We start from the raw sequence: 24,786 nt of genomic DNA, 5'->3' as shown, positions 1-24,786 counted from the left end.
GGTGTGAAATTAAATGCATTTCAAATGATTACTTAATGTGATAATGATACTACTGCTGGTTTATCTGCTTGCAAGTCCCTTACATTCTGTGCTATAGGCATGCTATCTTAAAATGAAGAACACAATGTAGTACTAGGATTGACTCAGTATCCACTAGAGATACCAGTGGATGAAATGTCATCAACCTGCCCATAACTTGCGCAGTCAGGAGTTATTTTTATTTGTATTCTAGTTCTAACCATGTTTTAGCAGCTACTGCTATAAGCCTCATTTTTATTTTGAGGTGATGGAATTGGTGACCTCAGCTGTGTTAAGCCATGACATAATGAGAGAAATGAAATGAGGGGTGAGAGATGAAAAGCTAACTGATGGAAATGTTCTTACAAAGTGCTAACTTTTTACAAACACTAACTGCAGCAGGTATGTACTTTTAGCAGTACATTTCCCAAACCAGACCAAAAGGCCAGCAGTTGGATTCTTTTTACCACAAAAAATCATTAAGTGTGGAATCTCACCTGAGAAACCAATAGCAGCTCCTTCATCAGGTGGCACAGGGTCAGAGCCTTAGTTTAGGGATACTCTGATACCCTTGATTGTCTTCATAGTAATGGTTCAACATAGAAAGACTTTCTCCTCATTAAGTTAGTTGAAGGTGTTGTTGATGGGCACATTCAAAAAATTTGAGCTCTAGTTCTTCAAATTCTCTGAGAATCGTATAGCCCCCAGAGACAACCAATATCCATTTCTGAAGACTCTTTTAAGTGACTTGACTGATGTCAATCAGTGTCATAAGCACAAAAACTTGTCACAGCTTTCCTTATTACACAATCTGTCCTTATTCATATCTACCCTTTGCACTGAGCATAATTTTTTAATGGAAATTTTAATGAGAATTAAATGACATTTTTTCCTTAAGAGAATGTCAGTAATGGTTGGATTTGTGATTTTTAAATCTACAGCAAAAGTTTCTGGTACTTGAGCTTACAGGATTTCTAGTAATACTGGTAGGGTTTTTATTTCTGCACAGACTTGGTGGAGCTGCATGACTATTGTTCAATTCACCAAATAGCACTGGAATGTTTTTAGAGTTGTGAATCCCTAATTATATCCATGTCCTGGCAAAGCTGATGATTCGAGTACCAGTGGTTAGATAAGCTAAGTGTACACAAGGAGTGCATCTGCTCTTTTCAGAAGAAGGTGGTCCAAATAAATGAGGTGGGTCAATTATATGACACAGCAGTGGTGTCCTTCCACAACTGCCGAAAGCATGCACAATAATAAGGTCTGTAAACTGAACAGAAATATCAATCTGTAAGATGAGACTGAAAAGAAACTTTCTCTCTGCAAATCAGATGTCATCCACTAGGCAAGGATATAGGTCCAATGGCTAATAAAGCTGTTGATATGTGAAAGTCAATAAGCAGTGGCCAAGCCATCACAAGGAGCCAGAGGAGGGACATCAACAATACAAATTTTATCTGTTACCAAATTCAGTAATGAGTCCAATAAAATCTGCTGTGTGGGGAAGGGTCAAGATTTTTATAAATCATATAGTCTACCCAAATCTGGAGAGACATTTATGGTGAGGCTGTCCTCACGCAAAAATAAATGAATAAATAAATAAAACCAAGTGCTTTAGTCGAAGTTCCTGACTGCAAAAGCCTAAGCCAAGAATATGAGTTTGAAATCAAACAAAGATTAAAGTGAAATTTAGGCAAAAGTGAAATCATAAATGACTAACCACATATGTTTCTGAAGTCTAAAAGCACCTGCATTTTCATCACTTATGTTCCCTGAGCATCCCAGAAATGTTACATTCTTTTCTAACTCTCTAACTCATGCCTAATTCACACTGAGTTGTACAGATAAAGGAGGCTGCAGCATATGCACATGTGAAATCTCCAAGTAGCATCAAGACTGGCCCCTTTATGCAACCAGCTCTGTGATCATCTCCACAGCTAATACTCTGATCTCCACATTAAAAAAAAAATAAAAAATAAAAAAATAAAAAAAAGGCTGCCTTGATGTTAATATTCCTATATTCCTACATTTCCCTAGAGCCTTCTCTCTCCCCCCTCCCCCCCCCAAAAAAAAAAAAAAAATAATAATAATAATAATAATAAAAAGCCCAGTGGGGAAATTGTAATTAAGAATCAAATTACCAGTTCAGGAAAAGTTTAAGTATCTGAGAAGAGATATGCTATACTAGAACCTGTGCCACTTTTTCATGCTTATGATTAGGAAACAAATAATGTTAAACAATTCTGCAGCTTTAAGACAGAGGCTTCTAGGTTTTGTTGTCCAGTGCACATTTTCTAGTTCTTAACCTCACAATCTTAATACATTACCTTTAACTGATACAGTCTCACAATCTGTTGGCATCAAGGCAACACGTCCCTTCATTTGGCAACAATGTGCATTTAGGTAGCAGGTGGAAGCTCAGCAGGGCAACCTTAGTTTCACTTCGGTGAGACATCCTGCCACCTGTCTCAGAAGTTACTAAGTAGCATCTTAACACTAAATGTAAAGATGTTTAACTTTGCCCCCTAAACACACAGAAACAATCTGAAGTCCTCAGTCAACGCTCAGAGGATACAGACTAACTACTTGCCTGAAATGTTTCTTTCCCTGTGTTAGCTGTCTCCAGCTCTTCACTACCTACAGAGCCTGGTGTGGTAAAGGAGTCCAAGTGGATACCACCAACTCCTATAAAAATACATAAGCTTTAAAATCCTTATCCCTTTGAGTTGTATGATGGCCTCAAGATCTTTAGAAGCAAATTAAGTTGTTAGCTATCATAGTGCTGGAAGTAAGCTTGAAAGCAAGAATCACCAGTGCTACAAAGCTGTTTAAAAAAATATTTCTGGAATTGATTTGGGAATATTCATTACATGTCAATTCTGTGTTTTTTTGTTGTTGTTGTTGTTTTTTTTTGTTTTGTTTTGTTTTGTTTTTTGTTTGTTTGTTTGTTTGTTTTTGTTACCTTTGCCTTTCTGTACACCTTTTATTTATTACAATATACTTTGCAAATACTTCACCCACAAAGATGTTCTGTTTTGTACCACTAGGATTTAAGGGAAGATCAAGCCACTATCAGCAGGGAGATTACAGAAACAGACAACGCTAAATACATGATTTCTTTAAATTGCCTAAGAATACTGTTGACTGTTTAATGTAAAAATTTGTATCTTTTATAATTATTGTTATTCTAAAGAATGTTTTAAAGGGTCCTTCAAATATCTTTTTCTAGCCCTCACATTTTCTTGCTTTCTCCACAGACCTAAAATTTGATCTTGTACTTGTTGAAATCTCAGTTTCAGATCAAACAGAATTTCAAGTAATTGAATAAAATGTGAGTTAGTAATGTTGTAAGAAGCTTTTTTAAATGATTTAAATCATGACTTACATCTACATCAATGAAAGTGTATCACCAAAATCCGTATCTCTTATTCTCCAGGAAATGCCATCAAGTATAGCCAGTCACAGTAACTGCAGTACATGGTAATGCTTCCTCCTCTGTGGAAAAAAAAAAAATATGTTTAGAATTAAAAAGAAGTATTGCTGTTGCAAGATACAAGCATTTTAGCATGACTTACAGAAGAACTTGCAGCTGCAGATCAACTCAACAAACTTTCCTATCCCATTTATCAAAACACTTCCAGTTTCCAGCTTCAAGCAGGTGAAACCATAACAAATATTGCACAAGGAATGTTTATCTGTATTCAAAGAGTTTGAATAAATTGTTTATATAAATCAGTGTAAACTTGATCTTTCTTGACACTTCCACTTTTACAATACTTTACTTCAAATTCCGACAAGTTCTGTGGCATACAGCTTTGTTTCTGACCACACACTGGTTTTATAGCAAGCCAAGACTTAAAGGTCAAAAGGAGAGAAGTACAAACACTATTAAAATGAGCTGCACCAGTCACATAATGATACAATCACATTGTGGATGCTCAATAAAGATCGAAGGTGCCTGTGGCTATGTGGAAATACTGCTGTAGAGTGGTGTCTTTTCTGAGTGAATGAACCAGGGACAGATCTACCATCACAGCAGCAGCCTGTGCGTCCCAGCAGAACAGAGATGATCTGCTCATAATATTGGAGAGGCAGGACTGTAAATGCAAAGGCAAAAGGCGCTTCTCTGTGTGCATTTTTTAAGAATAGAGCTATAAATAACAGCTATATGATCTTAATCAGTTGTTCCAAGCAGATGAGCAATTAAAATACAAAATACTTAGGAAGCGTTTTGGATCATCTTATGCACAGTAAGAGCTGCTTCAAGATTAAAGCTCAACCATGCTACTTGCACTCCAAGCTGGGCTGGCAGCAGTGTGAACACTGCCACTCGAAGTCTGCCCAACACTTCCCGCTTTAAGATCCCACTTCAGCTGCTTAGAGCAGAAATACTTGGTTTCATAAATTGTCAACTATTTGGACTGTAATTTTCAAAGCTCTGAGTTTTCTAAAATTCTTTTTTTTTTTTTTTTTTTTTTTTTTGGAGTGCCTTAAGCTTTGGAATAAGAATTTCAAATCTGTCAGGATTACTCTGCTGAAAAGAATGTGACTTCAGCTTTTACTCTAAAAAACTACTTTTATTCAGCCAAGCTATTTGTATAAGGAGCAAGGGGAGCATATATATTTTTAAAATCAGGCTTTTCACAGAAAGTGAATACTCAGGAGCAACATATAAACAAATCGTTTGCTGTGGTTTAGCCCTGGTAGGCAGCTAAGCACCACACAGCCGCTTGCTCACTGACTTCCAGCGGGATGGGAAAAGAGAAGCAGAAGAGCAAAAGTTAGAAAATTCCTGGGTTGAGAGAAAGACAGTTGAATAAGAAAAAAAAATACAATTAAATATAATAAATAAATAAATAAATAAAACCACACTCAATCAAGAGAAAAACCCAACAAGTGCAACAAAAAGAAACTGCTCACCACCAGCAGGCCGATGCCCAGCCAGCCCCCAAGTAACAGCAGCCCTGGCAAACTCCCCCCCAGCTTTTATTGATGAGCATGGGGTCATATGGTTTGGGATACCCCGGCGGTCAGTTGGAGGCAGCTGTTCCCATTGTGTCCCCTCCCAACTCCCTGTGCACCCCCACCCTGCTCGCTGGCAGGGCTGCACAAGAAGCTGAGCTGTGCAAGCACTGCTCAGCAACAACTAAAACACCACTCTGTTATCAACACTGTTTTCGTCACAAATCTGAAGCATAACACTGTAAGGCTGCTATGAAGAAACTTAACTCTATCCCAACCAAAAATAGAGTTTTGCAACTATCTTTCCAACCAAATTTCCCAAAAATGCAGAACATATTGTATATGATCTACTATTTCAGTAGGACCTAAGCTGAAACTGAGTTGCTGGTCTAGGTGTCTATGGAGACTAGAAGAAAGAAGTCTTCACACTCATGTTTTGGGTAGTCTCCATGAATCTCTGTAGTCTCCATGAATCTCTGACTCATGAAAAGCTAACACATCCTTACAAACTCTTCATTTTTGTAGTGTAAAGGACCAGGAAAAGCAGCATTACTAGAGCTGATCAGTGATTACAAGACCTAAATATGTAAATGTGGAATTACTAAGATGTGAATTGCTACAATATTTGAAGGAATCCTTGTTCAGCTTTTATTTTATAATAACCAAATGCATGACACTCAGAAGAGTTTAGTGTCTACATGATCTCTGAAGTACATAAAGCTGTATTAACTCTATCCTCTAGACAATATTTTCCTCCACGAAGCAGCGGAGATATGCTTGTTCATCAACAGCTCATTTTTACATGAAGATTTTCAAGCTTTACTTCCTAGATCCTATTTCTGCCGATAGAGGCAAGGGGAAAGGGGCATTTATTTTTGAATGCTTATCTATGCAATGACGTTTCTTCTAGGTAGTTTGCATTTTGTATTAACCTACAGAGAAATACAAAGCTGCCAGACTGTCGGTATTTTTGTAGGCTAAGTACAAAAGGCCACTCTTTTCCTTTAAGAAGAGCTTGGCCCTTGGATTTGCAATTCTTGCTCACTTCCAGTAACTTATTCCAGATTGATGACCTGCCTTTGCTTTTAACTGGGCATTGTAATTCCTACTTGTTAATTTGCTTCCTCACTCAGATCAAGTTACCTACTCCAATAAAGTCGTGTAAACACCTTTATCATTTCTTATAGGATTTTCAATATCGGAGCTATAACAATAGCATTATCAGATCACTTCTAGGTATTCACGCCTGTTGGAGAACCAGGGCTTATCAGAGAGCTGCATCTGTATGCGCAGAGGGGTGCGGTACTCCCTCAGCTTTCCAAACAATGGGCTTCCTGTGGAGGAAAACTTAGCTCCAGAACAGCCTGGTCTATTTCACAATCTGAAACAGAGATGTGGAACACTTTTTTTATCTGTGGTTTACAAGGAAAATACTATCACCTACCCAAATAATGACCCCAGCTGTCCTCCTTCTCAGCACTGTCTTTGCAAACGGTTTATGTGCACGCTTTCAAAGGATCAGCTAATCAAAGATCTGCTGCAGAAAGATGGGCTGTAGGACTGGCCCAGCACGTCACGTGGAGCTCTGCTGAGTTCTGGACGTAAATACGCCTGTAAACCAAAACCTGTCAGGACAAGCATTTTCAATTCAATTAATCTTTCATTAGGTTTGATTACTTTATTTTGCTTTTGACTAAGTTCTGTGCATTTATTATCACATTAGTGGCTACAGTCGAAACAGTTCTTAAATTTCCCATGGGCATTTCATTGTTATTGCATCCAGCAGTACTTGGCGCAAAGGGGAAAGCAGCAAATAAGCAAGCAAAATTAATTTATCAGTTCCATTTACTTATCAGCCCATTCTCAAATCACATGCCCCACATGCAACTTGAAAGACCAGTTTTTCTTTCCATTAGCAAGTACCTTAAGGAAAAGGGATCTACCTCCCAGCAAGTGCCAGATAAACTAGATACTGTATCCTACCTGGAAATTAAAAGTTATATGCAGGGCCTCCAGCTGGCTTTCAGTCCAGTTTCTAGCAACATCAGCACAAAGCAACGACTGTGGCTAACAAACAAGGATAAAGTACGACTTCTTTATCTCCCGAAGTAAAATAACCTCCACGCAATCATAAATTACCTACCAGAAAAGAAATGTAGCCTTTGCTTCTAAGAGCAGGAACTAGACCAGGCAATTCTCCTGCAGTACGGAGCCACCCCAGCAGCTGGGCTCTCCGTCTGCTGCAGCCCTGCTCAGGGACAGCACCGGCTCTGTCCCCCTGCTCCCAGAAGGTCAGGGCCATTCCCAGAGCCAAGATATTTCCAGGCAACTGAGGTAAAACTCTGGGAATGGGTCTTGCTACAGTGAGAGATGCATCTCTTTCTTAAAAGACCTTCTTTCTTAATTATTAAATTCCATTATCCCTGGGAAAAAAAAACCTCTTGCTGGTTCAAAACATCCATTTACAGGGAATGAAGGACAATTGTGAGCACTCTACTCTGCCTTCTGCAGTGGCTCTCTGCCAAGTGTCAGAGTTGTTCAAGGTTGTGCTTGTAACATCCAGCATTCCTACCAGCAGAAGCTCCCGTGGTGTCCCACTGCAACCAGGGAAGTGTCAGCCAGTGGGAAAAAACAAGCTTTTGTCAGTGACACTGCACAACTTGCTGCTTCCACCAAAGAGTGGTTGCTGCACTGTTACCAGCTTTCAGAACTGGCTATCTCATGTCTTCATTTTCCCTGGATTCTTTTGATAATCAATTACTTCTAGCCTTAATGAATGAAAATAAACCCCAAATTCAATATAGTTATAAAAAAAAAGAAATTATTTAGACTCTCCTGTAACTTTGAAAAATCTTATGGTGTGTAGTATGAGGGGCTGCAATTGATGTTCATCACTAACCTTTCACACAGAATCACAGAATCATCAATCCAAGCGATGACTTCATAGCATCTCTGCCATTCCACCAGAAACACTTTCAGTTCTGCTTATCTATAGTTACTTTTTGAAAAGTCTGTTTGTTCTTAGATAAAGTATTTAATCATGTTTGTATTATATTGTTTCAATGGTCTTTCTCTTCTGGCAGGTTTGCCACAAGGCCTTGTAGCAATACCAAAAGAAGCAGGACACTGATCTGTTTAGGACCTGTTACCTCCAAATTCAGCTTGTCTAAAATGGTGGCACAACATTTTGGTTGGCACAGGGTATCTAGGGAAAAACTATTCATTTATTTGAGAGCTCCACCACATCAGGATGCAGTGTGCCAGTGAGGATTCCTTTCTCATTAGGACTCAAAATAGAAAAGCCTCTTTTTGTGCTCTTCTCTTCCCTTGTATACTGCAGGTGGTAGACAGACTGAAGGAGAAGCCCAGGTAGAATCCATCTAGTCTTATATCCACAAAGGTGAACCAAAATTCATTATCAATTCTACCTGAATTTACCTTTGCAGGGTGGCCACAGAACACCGGGTAGGTAGCAGTGTATTTTTCACTACCTTCTGTCACGGTTACTTCAGCAAAGCAATCTTACACAGTCCACACTGTATCTATTTATATCATATTCAAGTGAGACTTGTTATTTGTTCGAACTAAAAGTTGCCTCCAGGGAAGGGTGGAAGACAGCTTAGCTCCACTGTCATTGGAGACATCACAGATGAAAAGTTTATATAATCTTTTACAAACATATTTTAAAGCAAATGAGTATTTCCTTTCAATGTTTCTATTTCCTGTTGATCCTTCAGCCAAGTTCATATGTGACAACAGAGACAGGAGTGCCACGTGAGGGAACTGTGGAAAACTGATACGTAAAAAGTGTGTTGATGACAACTTGGATCTCGGAACAACAACATTTATATAGCATGTTTTAATCATTCAGTTGTATCTCTACAGCCACTCCATAAAGGATAGTCACTACCCAAGTTGACTTCAAACCTCTAACAATTACTATAAGTTTTATTTTTTTATTTTCTTTCACACCTGCATAACATGAAACTTTGCACAGATAAAACAATGCAGTTTCAGAAATAAATAATACCGTTATGAAGTACATACGCACACTTTTCTACATACTATAGATCTATCAACAACACAGTCAAAAACCTAACACAGATTTGGAGGCAGAAGCCACTAGAGACAGAGTCCTAGAAGGCAACCAGCAGCACCTCTTGGAAAGAAAGGAGCACAGCCCTCAGACCGACCCAACACCCTCTGTGCCCGGAAAGAGCAAACCAGTTTCTGTTCCCATCTCAGCAAATGATGCCAGCAATATCCCATCTGCCAATGGCTCTCTCTGAGTCCTGCATGGCAGCCAGCCATACCTCCCTCTCTCACCAGCAACACAGCTATAAAAGCAGGTGAAACCTTTGACCATTTCACCTCTTGAAATGGGAGGGGTGTTGACACTAGCAGCAACTGTTACACAGTCCTAAGTATTCTTAATCAGAACACAAGCATGTATAAGAACATTTCAAATCTCTATTTTAATAGTTGCAAATGCATCAAAATGCCAGCTCACATGAACCCAATACCTCCTGTTGACTGAAATGGTCACTAACAGCTAGTAAAGAGAAACCTTCAAGCCATTTGGTTACTCAGAGCTTAGGTAGGCTCCTTCCTACAAGGAAGACAAGTGTGTGAAGTGGCCTTTGCTCGTAGTGTGGGATAGTCACACACTTGTCTTTTGGCAAGGCCAGCTGCTCCCATCAGCAGGTGGGCCTACCAGCTTCACCAGCACTGGAGAATTGTTCAAGATTTCTTTTCCTGGTGTCTTTTTTCCAGTTCACTCTTCTACTTATTCTCTCCAGAATTTCATTTTTTTATTATTATTATTATTTTTTTTGCTACTGTTGAGATTTAGTAAAAAATAAATCATAAAATTCAATTAATTCTATTACTCTGAAGAGCAAGTACACAATGCTACGCTGTAGAAATGAAGTTCTGCAGGACAACCCATGTCTCTCACACACACCTGCACAAAAACTGACACATCATAAACACATTAATCTGGCAAGGTAAACTCTGTGCTAGAAATATCTTACAAATACAAATGAGTGCAGCTACAGCAGATGAACTGGAATCAGGACACCTTGTTTCTCCTATCAGTGTTGCCATCAATTTGTTGTGTGAACTTTGATGTGTGAGCTTTATTAGTCTGTTCATCATTACCTTCTCCCACTCTCATCTGCAGAATGGTGAGATAAGAACCGTGTCAAAGGAAGAGAGCCAACATTTGCAATAAAAGCTCTGAGATCGTCAGACAGTGGCTCTTGGAGGACTACGACAGGATGTAATAAGTACTGACACTACAGGTTCTTTATAAATAATACTGGGTACTGGATTTTTGTCAGAAGTTACTGCCAAGTTTTATTTCTCTGTTGGCAGGAAAAATTTGTTCTTTTATAGGTATCTTGGGAGGGCTTTAATTGCATTGGAGGATTTTGTTTGAGAAGTTCAAACCTTCAGTGAATGCAGGTGAGCTTTTTTATCAGAAAATTTCACTGCCCTTTCCCAACCCACCCTATTCCTGGGGTCTTTTCCTGACTGGTAACAGGTCCATCGGTTCAAATGTCATTTCAGTAGATTTTATACTGTCCGACAATGCCAACTCCCTTCAATTCTTACTGAGACTCACACTACGTAGGCGGTGAATTTAGGTTTTAATGAATGGGTGGCATATTTATTCATATGTAAAACAAAGATGTTACTTATTTAATAAACCCCATACAGAGCTCAGTAAATGACACTTGTATATTATTTTGGAAAATGCTCTGGGATCCTGCAGGGTGAATGGTTAAATGTATTAGCTGTTACACAGGCAGCATTGCATAACAGACCTCACTTACTACGGAGTCAGTTTGGAAGTTGAAACAGAACACAAAGCTACACTTCCCAAAGCACCACTCTGTGTGCCCAAAGGGGAAACTCCCTGGCTACCGGTTTTCTTAAGGAAAATGTTAGAAACGTGGACACAGAACAACATAAGTATAATCCCAGAGCTCAAGCGTGAATGGCTCCGAGCCCTACAGATCTGCTTCCCCTGACACACCACACTCCGCACATCCTGCGGCTTGCCTGAGCCTCCTGGCACTCCTTGTGCTTGCTGAAAACAGCACAGGGGGCTCTACAGTTCCCCATGGAGCTGAGACTAACAGACCTATTGTAAAGAAACACGCTTGCTTCGCTTCTGCAGCAGACACATATTTCCATATTTCCAAGCAGCACAGGAATTGCACACTACGTACTTCACAGAGGAGCCTAAGAAGGTTTTGCCACCAGCAGTTACCAAATAACCTGCCTCCCAGAGCAAGCATCTCTCTTCCATTTCCTGTCTTTACAGACATTTAATTACTGAAGTTTGAGAGTCTATAGCCCTGATCAACCTTTGATTTCATTGCTTATACAGAATCAGCTGGTTTAAACTGCACCTCTGGGCCTCTGAATGAACTGAAACTACAGTATGTCAGCTAATTCTTCAGGCTGCCATCTTCTGAAGCTTACTAGGCCAAAAAGAAGCCAAATTTCTCTTTCAAAAAGGCAGAAGATTTAACTCTAGAGGCATCCATGAATGACACTTTTATTTAATATCTTTAATGTGAAATCCAGTTTGGCATATGACAGGTCTGAAAGTAAAACTCAGCTTTATGAGTTGATTCCTGCTGAAAGCTATCTTGTTTGGAATTTGTAAACAACCTTTATTGGGTGATTGCTGTGGATGACTTACCAGACTATTGAAAAAGTGCACAGGTGTAGATCAGAGTTAATATTTGTATACTGAGTGCACACAATAAGACTGTGACCAACTCTGCAAAGCAAAGTAGTGCCAGCTCCATGCCCCGTTTGCTGGCTCATTTGCTGCTGCCTGGATTGTTGCAACACTGACTGCAATGCTGTTATTCCCTGGAGCTCTAGCTGTCAGTTTTCAGGCGTGATGGAACAAGCCTTGCCTGGTGGCACGCTGCCCAGCGCTGAAGCAGTTTGCTTGGTTTAGCTTTGCCTTTCCGTGTCTCCCTGGATGAAGAATCTGCATGCTGATTTTTAATAAACTAGGGAAAAAGTCAGGCTACGCCTACACCTCTACCCGTTTCTTCCAGAGACTCCCTGCCTAAACCATTTGGTTGGCTTCACTTTGCTCATTTTAGTCTTTGTTTTGGTTCATATTTACTTTGAAAGATACTCGATGTTCCTCCTAAATGCTCACTATTTAAAGGACCCTTCATTTATAGAGGTTGTGTGTCCACCGTCGTCACTGCTATGACTACTTCACACTAAAGCAGTAATATTCATTGGGAAACTATGCCTCAATTCAAAAAGAAAAAGTACAGCTCTGCTTTGTGTTACAAACCTCTCTTTATCATTTAATTCTGCGGAGAGATTGTTTTGAACACTTAAATTTCAATTATTTTTAAAGCAGGCTGGAAAGGTTGTAAAAATCTCCACACACCTATCAAATTTACATCACCGATAATAAACAGAAAGACAAATGCTAGACCAAATGGGACCATGATCCAAACAGATACATCTTTGAAATGAGCACTTACAGAAGTGTAGCAGATCATAATCAGACACACTGGTATACAGGAATATACAGAAATGTTTTAATGTAATAGTTGTGGGATTGACTGTTCAAAAAGCTACTAAATAATTTGTTACTGAAGGACAAAGGGCTCTAATTTAGCAGTAATGGTGAAAGGTGACAGGGACAATCTTCATGCAGAGAAGGATCTGAGTTCACCAGGCCTCTCCAGTCAGGAAAAGAGAAGCAGCTGACAGAAGCAAACCCAGGTGTCCTTCACGGGACAGGTGGTGGGCCTGTGCAACTCCTTCTCACAGAGACGTTGCAGATGAGAAAGCCAACAGGGGCTCAGGGAGAGGTCTCCTAAGGGTTACGACATACCTCAGAACCACATGCGGCCCACGAAGTGCCAAAGCTGAAAACGGTTGAGTGCAGGAATATAATAAGGGGAAGTACTGTAACAGCTTTCCTCGTTCTTCCCTAGGCATCTGTGTTTTGCCAGCACTGGAAATGGAGCACTGGTCTAGCCAGGCCTTTAGTCTTGGTGTGAAAGGAAAACAACAGCTTTCCATTTCTGAGTAAGCAGAGCCTGACCTCCTCCTCGCTGTGTAATGTTAAGCTTAACCACCTCCCTCTGCCCAACCTAGAACACCACACTACCAAATAAACCTGTTTTTCAATTTGTTGCTAAATTACAGGACAGCCCTCACAGTCACAGCATGGCAAAACTTGGAAATGCATATTTTTTAATCAAGTAAAATACCTTCAATTGCCAACTTGAAACACAAGCAAATGCCCAGCCTAGTAGTCTAGTAACTTTACAGTCTGACTAACTGCTTGATTGCTACGTAATCCCAGAGAGTTCCTCACACTTCACCTGCTACACAGAATAAACAACAGTTTAGAATTTAGGGTATCATCACCCTAAGTTTATCTAGGTTACGTTATTCATTACCAAGTTATGTAATAACACAAACTATGACAAAAACTCATGTGGTATGGTATGAAATCATTTTCATGTGCTGCAACAGGTATTCAGTGTACAAGAAAGCAGGAGATAAATTCAAGGCATGCTAGCCAGCCTGCAACAGCTATTCTGTTCTACTTCTACCTCGAGGAAAAACCTACTACCACAGGATCTAATGCCAGACAATTTACACTTAGTTATAAGTAAATGCCAGACTCTGGGAGAAACACCATGACCGCTCTTTTTCTACTTGTAAAGACCCTACCTTTATTGCCTAAAAATCATCTTTAATCACAGAAAGTCTATCCATGTTCACGGACAGAAAAGATTGTATTTGCCTATATGAGGCAATGTGCAGAGGTAATTTTAAGAAAGAGGTCCACATAAAAGGAAGGAGCATTTTTCCTTGAAATATATATGCAGCTATTAATTGTAAAATTCAAGGGGCTATGCTGGATTTAACAGGAAGAATGCACAGCTCTTCAAAAGACATAGAGCTTGTTTTCCACAGATGGCTCTTGCAAATAGTGCATATCCATGCACAAACACAGCAGTTCCTTGGTTGGTAATTGTGGGAAGAAGAATAACAAGAACATCTAGCAACAGCACCACACTGCATTTGCATCACTAAGAAGATATAGAAAGACCAGATCCACAAAGTCATTCTTTGTGGGTGAATTTGCCTCTGAAAGTTCAGGTGAGTTTCCAGGGGTGCTGCAGATTCAGGATGTACGTTCTGAGCCCTTTATGAGACAGACAACTTTTCCTTCAATTCCATTATTTCACTCTGCATAAATGTTTCTGCCACAAACTCCATTTTGTCTCTTGCAGGTAACATCAAAATACTAGCTACTTTTAAACCAGAGCTGGGACAACTCAAAATAGAGATTATACAAAGAGAAGTTGTGAGGATCCCAAAGCAGATTCGGTGGTCTCCCTGGTCCCCATACAATCCTGTGCTCCCAAACAGTCCAGACACAAGCAAGAACAAAGCAAAATGTGAATTAAAATCTTTGCCCTTCTTCTGGTACGAGCTGACATGAATTATGATATGATTATAATCATACAAAATTTAAAGCCATTTCAGTCATTTTACCTGCCAGTCAGCATCCATTTGCAGGTTAGCTGTCGAATATAATCAGTTTTACAAAACAGATTTTGTTAAAAGTCTGTGTGCAAACCAGCACTATATCATTACTATTTTAATGGGCTTGTGTAACCCTTGTTCTTGCTCAGACAGTCAAGTAAAACAAGAGCTGACAGGGATGCCATGCTATAAACCTGATTTTTTTTATATACTTCTAGCAATTTGTAGTTGTAAATTATATATAAACACTTCATCTTATTACGTCCCTTTCCAGGACTGTGGAACAGAGAACTCTTGCTGTGAAACAAGTATGCACCATGTCAAGAGACGAGGGCAAAACACTATGTCTTAAATACTGCTAAGTGTCATTAAACTCATCACATTTGGCAGCATTTTTCAACAGCCTGGGTTACACCACAGCATGTAGCAATAGTTACTAGACAGAGATCATACTTCCTACAGTGTCTTAATACATTCCTATATCAATAAATTAATATGTGTGTATGGCAAAGAAGAAAAGAAGACAAAGAAGGGATGATAGCCAAAAAAGGGTTCAAGACACCAAGCAAGAGGAGAAAATGGTGATCCTGATCACACTGTTGGTTCACAAACCAGAGAGATGAAATGTACACAAGGTAGAATTCTACTTGAAGGGACAGAACTACCTAAGCAGAAAAACCTTCAAGAAATACATCAAGAAATAACTTAAAAATCAGGTACCCAGAAAGGGTTAGTTTGTGCAGTTGGATGTCCTGGAAAAAAATCAGGATATCAAGTTTTCTTGAATGTACACTAAGCTAAACAATACTGTATAAATAATTTCTGGCTTCCTCTAACATGCATGTTAATTATTGTGTTTTTAGTTAATCAATCATTCAGAATTTTGAATTTGGAAAACATGCTTTATGCAATAATTGTGGCATTCAACAGAAGCTTAAGCTTTCAGCTGGTGTACGTTCAACATAAAAAGGTTGTGTTCCATTTTAATTTACTGTTCAGGATTTTACTATAATTTTGTGCAAACAGGCAATGAGGGACCACTAAAATGCAACTAGTCCTGCTGGCACAACTCTGCAATGAATTTAACATAAAGGTCTGTTCCTCTAATGCTAATTTAGTGAGGTTATAAGCTGAAAGCAGAAAGATTTTAATGAGATAATGGCAGACTTTTAAACTGCTTTTATTTTCTGCTACTGAAGATCTGGGGGAAAACATTCCACCAAAGTGATCTCATTTCACTTGATTTCCTGGAGATTTTACTGAAAAAAAATCTTGCTTATTTAAAAAGAAATGTTACCAAATTGGAGTCAACAACAAATAGACTTAACTTTAAAAAATAAATAAAAATAAAAGGCAAAATAAATCAATTTAGGGAAGTTTTGGCACTTAGTCCAGGGATAATGGAGTTTTTGAGAGACTAAGAATTTAAGGTAATAGGGTAAGTATGCTTCTAATGTGTTTTAGTTAAAATGGTCTGTAGAGAAAGAATGAACATTGTAATAATTTAGGTATAAAGTCAGTGCTATTGAGATGGCATGAAACAACTTACAATTTTCTCTCAGTAGTTGATTCAGGCTGCCTACAGTGTCTTGAGGATTTCACTTGAAACATTCATATCTGGAAGGTTCTTACTTGCAAAATATGTTGACCATTTTTAGAAACTATGTTTAAATGTACCCATAATTGCATATGTACCCATAATTGCATTCCCTTTCTCATGCATGTTTCGTACAGTTAATGTTTGTTGTAACTGAAGTAGGCATTTTTAAACTACTTTTCTATACAGTATCTAGAAAAATAGTGTCCTGAAGTTCTCTAGATTTCACTGCAAGTATATAACCATTCCTATTAACCTCAACTGCAGCCCACTTCTATAAGCTATTTTATCACACACTGATAATTTCATAATTCCCTACAAGCGACACATAAGAAGTAATTGTAATTTAACAGCAAATACTTAGTCAACCAAAACACTAAAGTTTGATGGAAATTACATGAACAGTACTACACTACAAAGCAGCTAGCTAATACAAATTTAACATATAAACTGCTGTCTCCACAATAGCTTATGACAGATACATTAAATTACATTTTTAAGAGGAGCTTTCTTGCTCTAGCCTAGACATGACTTAAGGACTAAAATCCAGATAAAAAAATGATATTTTAAAACTCTCCACCTACTGTTCAGAACTAGGGTTGTCTGTTAAGCTTGATGGGCTCATTTATCTCATTTTGATGTAACAGTCATGATCTGACAGTACACAAGTAAGCTGTAATTTCCTTACTCCTGTTTGCCTGATTTCTTTTTGCTCCTGCTTTAGGTCTGAAACTGGCAGCTGTACCCTTACTGTTACTCAGCATCTTTAGCTGGTTGTGGAAAGAAAGCTCTCTGGTTGTAGCAATATACCTGTAGTAATTTTCAGCCTGTGAAGTATTAACAACATTTTATGTGGAAATTGCTCAGGGCAAAATCAAATTCTCACTTCGTACAGTGTCTTAATTTAACTCCTATGCAGGCAGTTTTGTGTGGTCTCTGGGATTTATGAAATACAGTGATTAAAAACTCTGCTAGAGAAATGGCTCTACATGCTCCTGGATTGAAAACAAGAAGCATCCCTCATAATCAGGCCTGCTAGAGAGTACTTTTGTCCTCTGCTGCCTCTCATTATCTGTCACTCAATTACAAAAGGCTTCTAGCCTTGATTTCCTGCATTGATTATATTTTTTATTTAGGGATGTAAGGAATTCTGCAAGAATGTGATTTAGGATCTTACTTCTGAAATGATGACTTTAATTCATTTTTGCTATTTCTGAAACAATTTGAATCTCTAGGATGAAAGAACAATCTATCCTTTTGTTTCATTTCTGTTCTTGTTATTTCTTACTAGTACTTCCATGCCAAGTGTTGATATTCTTCCAGTCACATAATCCCAGCAAAACTGGCAACTAACATTTTTTTAAGAATTAGCTACTAAAAAAAGTCATTGAGTAAAATAAGAAAAATAAGATTTGACTGACTTGTAAGCCTTACAGTCTTCTCATTGCATGAACTTCAGTGTAGAATAACTTCACATGGCCCAGAAATTGATTTTCATCTCAACCTGTAATAAGAGAAAAATTTCTTGTATTAGTGACGTAAATGTGAACATTTATACAAAAATGTATCACAGCTGGTAAAAGGGCAGCTGAATTTACATTGTGGCTATGAATTAATGTTAAGATTTTTCAAAAAGATACTACATTCTTCCCTCCCTTTCTTGATATTTTCTAGACTTCTGTTTGTTTGTTTGTTTTGTTCTTACATTCTGCATTTAAGAGGCAATTTTCACAATTACAAAGGTCCGGATGATAAGGATCACGTTCAGGGGGAATGGCAGTCACCATCAGCTACAAAGCTAAAGAACTGAAATTCATGAGAAGAGTGTTCAGGCAGAACACGAGGGGAAAAAAAAGTAACACAGAGGGAGAAGACATTGTGTATAGGAGAACTTGAAGACATCATGAATGGTACTTTAAAGACGATGAAGTCAAGATGCAGAAGGAATGGGTTCACAAATGGAGGTCAAACCACAAACCTGAGTGACTAAAATTTTGAATGAAACATTTTAATAAGTACACCAAGATAAAAGGAAGTCTCAAATAAAGAAGAAAGAGAGACGTCGAAGTTAAATAGTGAAACAATGGGATCACATGAAAGAGTGAAAAATGAGCAGTTCTATGAGCAACAGTATTCCTAATGTCTGGTTTCTTACAGATGTGTCTTGTGACTTGATTTGCTGTTCTTCAGGAAAATTTGAACTCTGACTGAAGTTCTGCCTGGTGTTGAGCATTAATAATAATTAACAATTGTAAAAATCACTGAAAAGAGCACATGCTGCGACCTTTCCACCACTGCAGGCAAGGGCAGATCTTTCTTCTCCACCTAGACATCAATCTGCATGAAACCCGTAGGATGCTGGTATTCTTTAAGACCTTCACTCTTATTGTCGAGGTTGCAGCTTACCAATGAGTTCAAAAACGGGTCATTAGACTTAGATGCTCACATAAACATACACACAGCTGAATCAAATAAGCCTTAAGAAATAAGACAAATTGGGTGGAACAAATTCCAGAGGAGGAAGAGCTGTGGTTATTGAGTGGAAAGGAGATGAATGAGGCAAGACAAAGAGAAAGCTGACTTTGTCATGGCTCCAGGACAAATGGCGAAAGAGGAGGTAAGATATATTGAGACAGCATCTAATAGAAAGAAGACAGGGAAGAAGGCAGAAGAGAGCGATTTATTGAGAAGCAGGGAAGGAAAGGACAGGACGATAAAAGACTGCAGCTTGCAGAGTTCTGAAGCAGGAACGTGAGAAGGAAGGGGAAGAGGAAGCTGTGGCTCCCCAAAGACAGGCAGTATGGAAAACAGGTTTGAAAGGCAGGAGAGACCTCAGTAAACTGAAGGAGGCTATAATGAGATAATAAGAAGAGCACATGCAGTTTATGTAGCAGTGGGAGATGCAGCAGTGCCATATGACTGAAGGGAGAGAAGGCAGCAGGGCGCAGGTGGCCAAGGACGAGATGTGGATGGGGAGAAAGGATAAGCTGACATAAGGGTGAGCTGTTTGAAGAAAATGCAGTAATGGGCATTAGATCGCTTTTGCCTTGCAACTGCGTGCCAGGGGATGAGGAGGAAGGCTGGAAGGGGCTGGCAGGCCAGCTCAGCTATTCTGGGTTGAGGACACTGCCAAAGGGGCAGGTGGAGCATAACTGGTAAATGCTTTGTTCATGAGAGAAATATTGAATTATGGCTGGTAATTACACAGCAAGAGAACTAAAGATAATGATGTGTCTGCGCATCAGTGACTCTGGGAGTATCGATTAATCATTACACCAGTCAAAGGCGGTTGTGAACTCCCCAGCAAGACTTGGCTTCATCAGGGCGGGCTGGTACGCGGGGATCAGCATCTTGGATGAGTCACGGGGCAGGATTCCAGGGTCCGCCGGGCATCCAGCCCCTGCATGCACGGGCGCCAGCTGGCGCAGGGGCACGGCAGCTCTAAAAGCAGAGGGCAGCCCCGAGGGCAGACCTGTCCCAGCCACCCAGGCCTCAGAAGGCAAGCGGACACGGAGTAAAATGAACACGACTGTAAAATCCGCAGCTGCTATCCAGGAGGCGGGCAGCGCTGAGCATGACGAGAACCACACCAATTTCAGCCAGCAGCTGCCAGGGATCGTGCTTCACTGCAGAAATCCCATGTGTTGGTATTTGCAGGCTCTCTTTTCAACACGAATTCCAGCTTACAGAAAACACCAGAAAATGGTGTCTCTTCCAGACTGAATAGAACCAAAATTTTTGTCCAAATATCGGTAATTCTCAAATTTGGCCAACTTCGCTTGCCGTGCTAATTCACCGCTTGCAGGATCATAGCTTCTTCAGTCATGTTGAATTGCTAAAATGTTTTGACACTTGGCAATTCATGCCTCACGCTCCCACACACATCATTAATTTGATAACAGATATTAAATCTTTCTGCCATGACTGGAGTCTTCTAAAATGAAGCACACGGAAAGGGGACAAGACCTCTGCCTGACTCCGGGCCACATCAGCAAAAGCACAGCACAGACACAACTAAACACAAGACAATAAGCCGCAAATATTCACCACCTTTGTGCAGTCAATAAGCATTTGTTCCTGAACTCAAGAAAAGTTTTGACAATTTTAACCTACAACTTCCTGTACTCCTATTTCAATGACTAGAAATGAGGACCTGGCTTCTATACTCCAAGAGGCACTGCAAGTAATTTTAATGTTTATATAGGCCACAAGATGCCAATTAGGTAAGTTATGATCTTTAAAAGTGGATCTTTTCTTGGACATGGTATGGAGAAGAAAAAAATAACCCTTCTTTCCTCGGGCAGAGCTTCATTAAAAAGCAAACTTTCTGAACACGCAAAAGATGACACCAAATGCAAAGGAGCTATTTTTCTTCTAGAAGTTTGCTTCAGTTAAATTGTCCTCCCTCTCCCTATTTATAGTATCCAGTTGCTCTGCTTTCCAACCGACATCTCCCTCTGTCCTGAGGTTACTGGAAAGCCCTGTCCTTGACACGATCAGAGGTTAGCCACAGTGACGTTACAGGAGCCTGCACAGGGAGGATGAAAAACAGATTCGCGTCTCTGTCAGCCACCGCCGAAACACAGATGTTGAAAACTGTTTAAGATCATAGGGTCCATTTCTTGTGACAAGCGGGGCAGGAGCTCCACTCCATGTGTCTTATCAGAAGGAGGTTACTTGATTTTAACACAATCTTTCCTTGCTTTTGTCTTACCTGTTCTTTCGGTATCTTTGTGACATAGACCAAATCTAAAACTCTTATCATGTCAAATGGTGTAGTTTAGAAAGAAATGCTTCTATTAGAAGAAAAATGACCCTTTTTATTTTTAGGACAGAAGCACAAAATGGAAAATATAGAAAAACATTCAACCCTTCAACTGTGAGTACTATGTAACTGTAAGCTTATTTTTACTAGTACAATCTAGTGCCTACCATTATTATCTCTCATTTCAGGCATCTGTATGATACAATCATTCTCACAGATACAAACATTTTCCATGTATTATTTATGCATATAGTGCTATATATAGATAAGCTTTGAAAAAAAGATTTTTATAGCAAATTGCTTGAATATGACAAAACAGAAATAATGCCCAAGTATATAGACCCTTGCTTAGAAGGGGTCATCTGAAAGAGATCAGTCTGCTGAAATAACTGCTTGTGCTTTCTCTTGTGGGTCTCATGGTTGATTCAAGTAATGAATCTGCAGCTCTGGATTTCATCTATACAGGAGTCAGGTGTTTAACAGAGAAAAAAGGGTATTTACCAGAGGTTATATAGCTCAGAGAAATGCAAGACATTGGGTGCAGTCTTGACAATCTTGTTCAGTACATATCCTTGGACTGGACAACTTTCCAAGGACGCTACGCTGGCAGGTCAGTCCAGCATGCTCTAAGAGAAAGAGAGATGCAGTGGGCATAACAGGACTAACGACAAAGGCTTTTCAATTGTAATTGGACTAAAGTGTTCCACCTGCCACTGACACTACTGTTTTTCTTCCTGTTTCCAAGCAGTGTGAATCTTTTAATCAATAAATAAATAGGACTGTACCGATTTTTCATCTGCAAGAAGCACACACAGCTGTGCGGGAAATGGAAGTGGAACGATATAAAAACTCCAAGTAAATACCACTGGGATTATGGATATTTGGATAAATTGGGTTAAGCTTCTTGAAAGAAGTCAAAAGTAACTACTAACTAGTCTGTAAAATTAATAAGGGAATAGACAACTGCACAAGCCAATAGCAAAAAAAAGTGAGTAATTCTGTGCAAACGTCATTTAAAAACCAACACGTTGGAAGAGGATGTGATTGCTAAATATAATATGTTAGCTGCCCACCTGCCACTGTCTATATTGCTTTTCTCCCTGTTTCCGAGATGACTGATTGTATCTATGTAAGTACTGATTAAACTGTAGAGGTTCTTTATCTACAACTAGCACACAATTCTGCAAAAAGCACCTTACTCACACTGGTCAGAACAAAAAAAATAATGTTTTGGGCAATGGTGGAGACAGCTGGTGGTTGCTGGGGCTGAAATCTTCCACGTAACCACAGCACTGTGAAAGCAATGGCAAAAACTTGCTCCAGACTTTGTTGTTACTGTTCCTCTACCTTGATCTGCATGAGCTAACTGCAGGTGAAAGATATACTTATAAATCTTGCCTCTTTCCTTAACATCTTGGTTAACAAATGTGACATTGATACTACTTCCAGTCTCTAGCTACTAGAAGATGCATTGGTTAATCATATGCCAAGACAAATATACACCCTCAAGTAATATAACCTGCTGGAAGAAAATGAAGCAGTTGAGAAGGTACTGTGATATTTTCCAGAAGAATAAAGGAGCCACTCCTAGCTGTTGGCTAAAATCACTCAGAGAAAGGGAGGGTTTCCTTTTAATCTTGCACATATCTTCTCTATCAGCACTTTCGGTGATTCTCCTGCTTTGTAGGGTCTCATGTTCGGCTCCAAACAAGATCCCCTAATTATTTTCTGATAGCCACCATCATCGAAGCAGTGAATCTCTTTAAGGCTAATTTTCTCCTTTGCAATATATTTCTCTCCCAGAAACATAAAAGAGGCCTGGAACTTGCACTTCAGCTAGCTGATGAACAAAATGAACAATAACCTTTGCTTCCTTAGCATGATGCAGGACATTTCAGAAATCCACCCTCCCTTTCTCTTCCCTCCTCTGTTCAGTCCTCTTGATCCCCTTCCAGCATTGCGGCAGGCTGCAGCCAGAGCCCCAGCAGCACGGGGCAGGCAGCTCTTGGCCTGCTGCATTCTGCACCAGCTGCAGAAGAAAGCCTTGTTTGCCCAGCACGGCGGCCAGCTAGGTTGTGCTCATTCATAAATGCAAACCCCACCACAGCCCAGCTGTGGGGCTGAGAAAAGCTGGGGAGTGTTCTCGTGGTCAGGCTCGCAGCACCCGTAGTCTCTCGCTGCAGCTTGGAGGTTGTCAAAGCACCGAACGCCAGGGCTTTGGCCACGTGCAGCCCATCAGGCAAAGACACCAGCACTGCATCTCCCTGCTATCTGCCTCCTGCAGAACCACTGAGATTAGCTGCAGATGCAGCATTTGTGCTGGGAAAAATTCTTCTTAGCCTTTGTCTCACTGACATTATGTTGCACTAGAAAAATATCATATTTATTTTTCACTTGAATTCTAAAAAAAATCAGGAAAAGTTTCCTGAAGAAGCATGGGTACTCCTTTAGTTTAAAAATCTGTAAGAACAGAAAGTTCTTACTCGTTGGAACAAGCGCTTTTTCCAGATGAAAGTGTTGTCTGTTTTTATTACTACTTTCATTATAATTCAAACAGAAGATACTCTGATCTAGAGAGCAGATAAAATATTTCAACTATTACTAAGTAGCAACCTCAACTCGTTATTTTTGAAATAAATACAGACCTTTAGGCAGATCATTGCACATAGCAGTAATAACACAAGAGGTTTACTAGCAGTTAAAGTTTAGGAAATAACAAAAGTATTAAAACAAAAACATCCAATGCTAAATGAAATTACCAAATTCTGCAATAACCTTATGCAGAAGTAGCTTTCATTTCAATAAATTTTCCTGAGGAGTACTCGCTGAAATTTTTAAGTTCACAGAAAATGTTCTTTTGAAACACTTCTTCCAAGCTGTTTTAATTATGCTTTCCGGCCAATTCTATACTTCTTTTGACTTCTCTGCTATTTTTCTTCCCCAGTTTCTTATCTGAAATGTTACATCCTGGATAGAATGGGAAATCCCCACTCAGCTTTCTAGTTGTACCAAAATTGGCTGTCCCAGGCACGTCACTAGAAGGTCAACAGCTTTTTTTTTTTTTGCCTCTTAAAGGCAAGTGACTATTAGGAACTCATCTCATGCCAAGTTCAAATCCAGAAGCTGGGGAGCACCTACAACCCACAAACCTATCTGGGAAGATGGTGAACTCCCAGCCCTAGTTTCTGTAGCAATTCTTCTCCGCACCATTTGGAGTATGCCTGCATGCTGCCTTTAGCACCCACCTTATAGATGGCTGGACTGGAAGTAAAGAGAGGCATGGAGTAGTTACCCCTCAGAGGTGGTGAGCAACACCCTAGAAGTCTGCCAGTATTAGTTTTCTCATCAGAGGCAGACTTCCAAGCTCGGTATCCCTTGCAGCTAGCCTAGAGATGCAGGCTTCATATTGCCTTAAAAAACTGCACACAGGCTGACCAAACAGTAAACAGTCTAGCCATCAGGACACCTGGCAGACAATGTGGTGCACTTGACTGGGATTCAGGTGATCTACCCCTGCGGACCTGCATCCATCTTCCTGTCCCTTAATACCTGGTCAATGCTGGACGCCAGAAAACCAAACAAGATCCAGGCATATCTGAGCTGTAGGCACTGTCTCCATCATGGGATAACTCAGGTTCCTCATCCCTGATAGTCCAACTGTCCCTTGATCAGGGCAAAACTTCCTTTACAAAACAAAATTTAAATTGAAATATTATCATTCACTAATCACCAAATAGGCTCTGTAGATATTTACCAGTCCATGTCTGAATTCCTGGAGGTCTTCAAGCAGCCTCAGTGCTCCTGGACCCCCAGCTACCGAAGCAGCAAGCTTTGCTGGGACTTGACAAAGCATGAAAAGCCTGAAAACAAGGGTCAGGGG

At 39.8% G+C, this 24,786-nt stretch overlaps 1 protein-coding gene across 3 annotated transcripts in view; it reads right to left on the bottom strand.

Moving 5' to 3' along the window:
* FUT8 (fucosyltransferase 8) overlaps nucleotides 1-6,579 on the bottom strand; it is a 101,226-nt gene extending 94,647 nt beyond the window's left edge. For 2 of the 3 annotated variants that reach the window (XM_084522122.1, XM_084522121.1), the window contains exons 1-2: nucleotides 6,428-6,577; nucleotides 3,407-3,516 (exon numbers count right to left, since the gene is read on the bottom strand). The gene's annotated coding sequence lies outside the window, so the exon portion shown is untranslated. Of the gene's footprint in view, nucleotides 1-3,406; nucleotides 3,517-6,427 lie in introns of all 3 variants that reach the window. The other variant, XM_084522119.1, reaches the window with a different exon arrangement.
* Between the last annotated feature and the right edge of the window lie 18,207 nt (nucleotides 6,580-24,786).

Source organism: Aythya ferina (genome assembly GCF_964211825.1).
Source record: "Aythya ferina genome assembly, chromosome: 5".
Taxonomy (NCBI): domain Eukaryota; kingdom Metazoa; phylum Chordata; class Aves; order Anseriformes; family Anatidae; genus Aythya; species Aythya ferina.
Note: the sequence above shows the minus strand (reverse complement) of the source record. Positions and strands in the feature narration are given on the sequence as shown.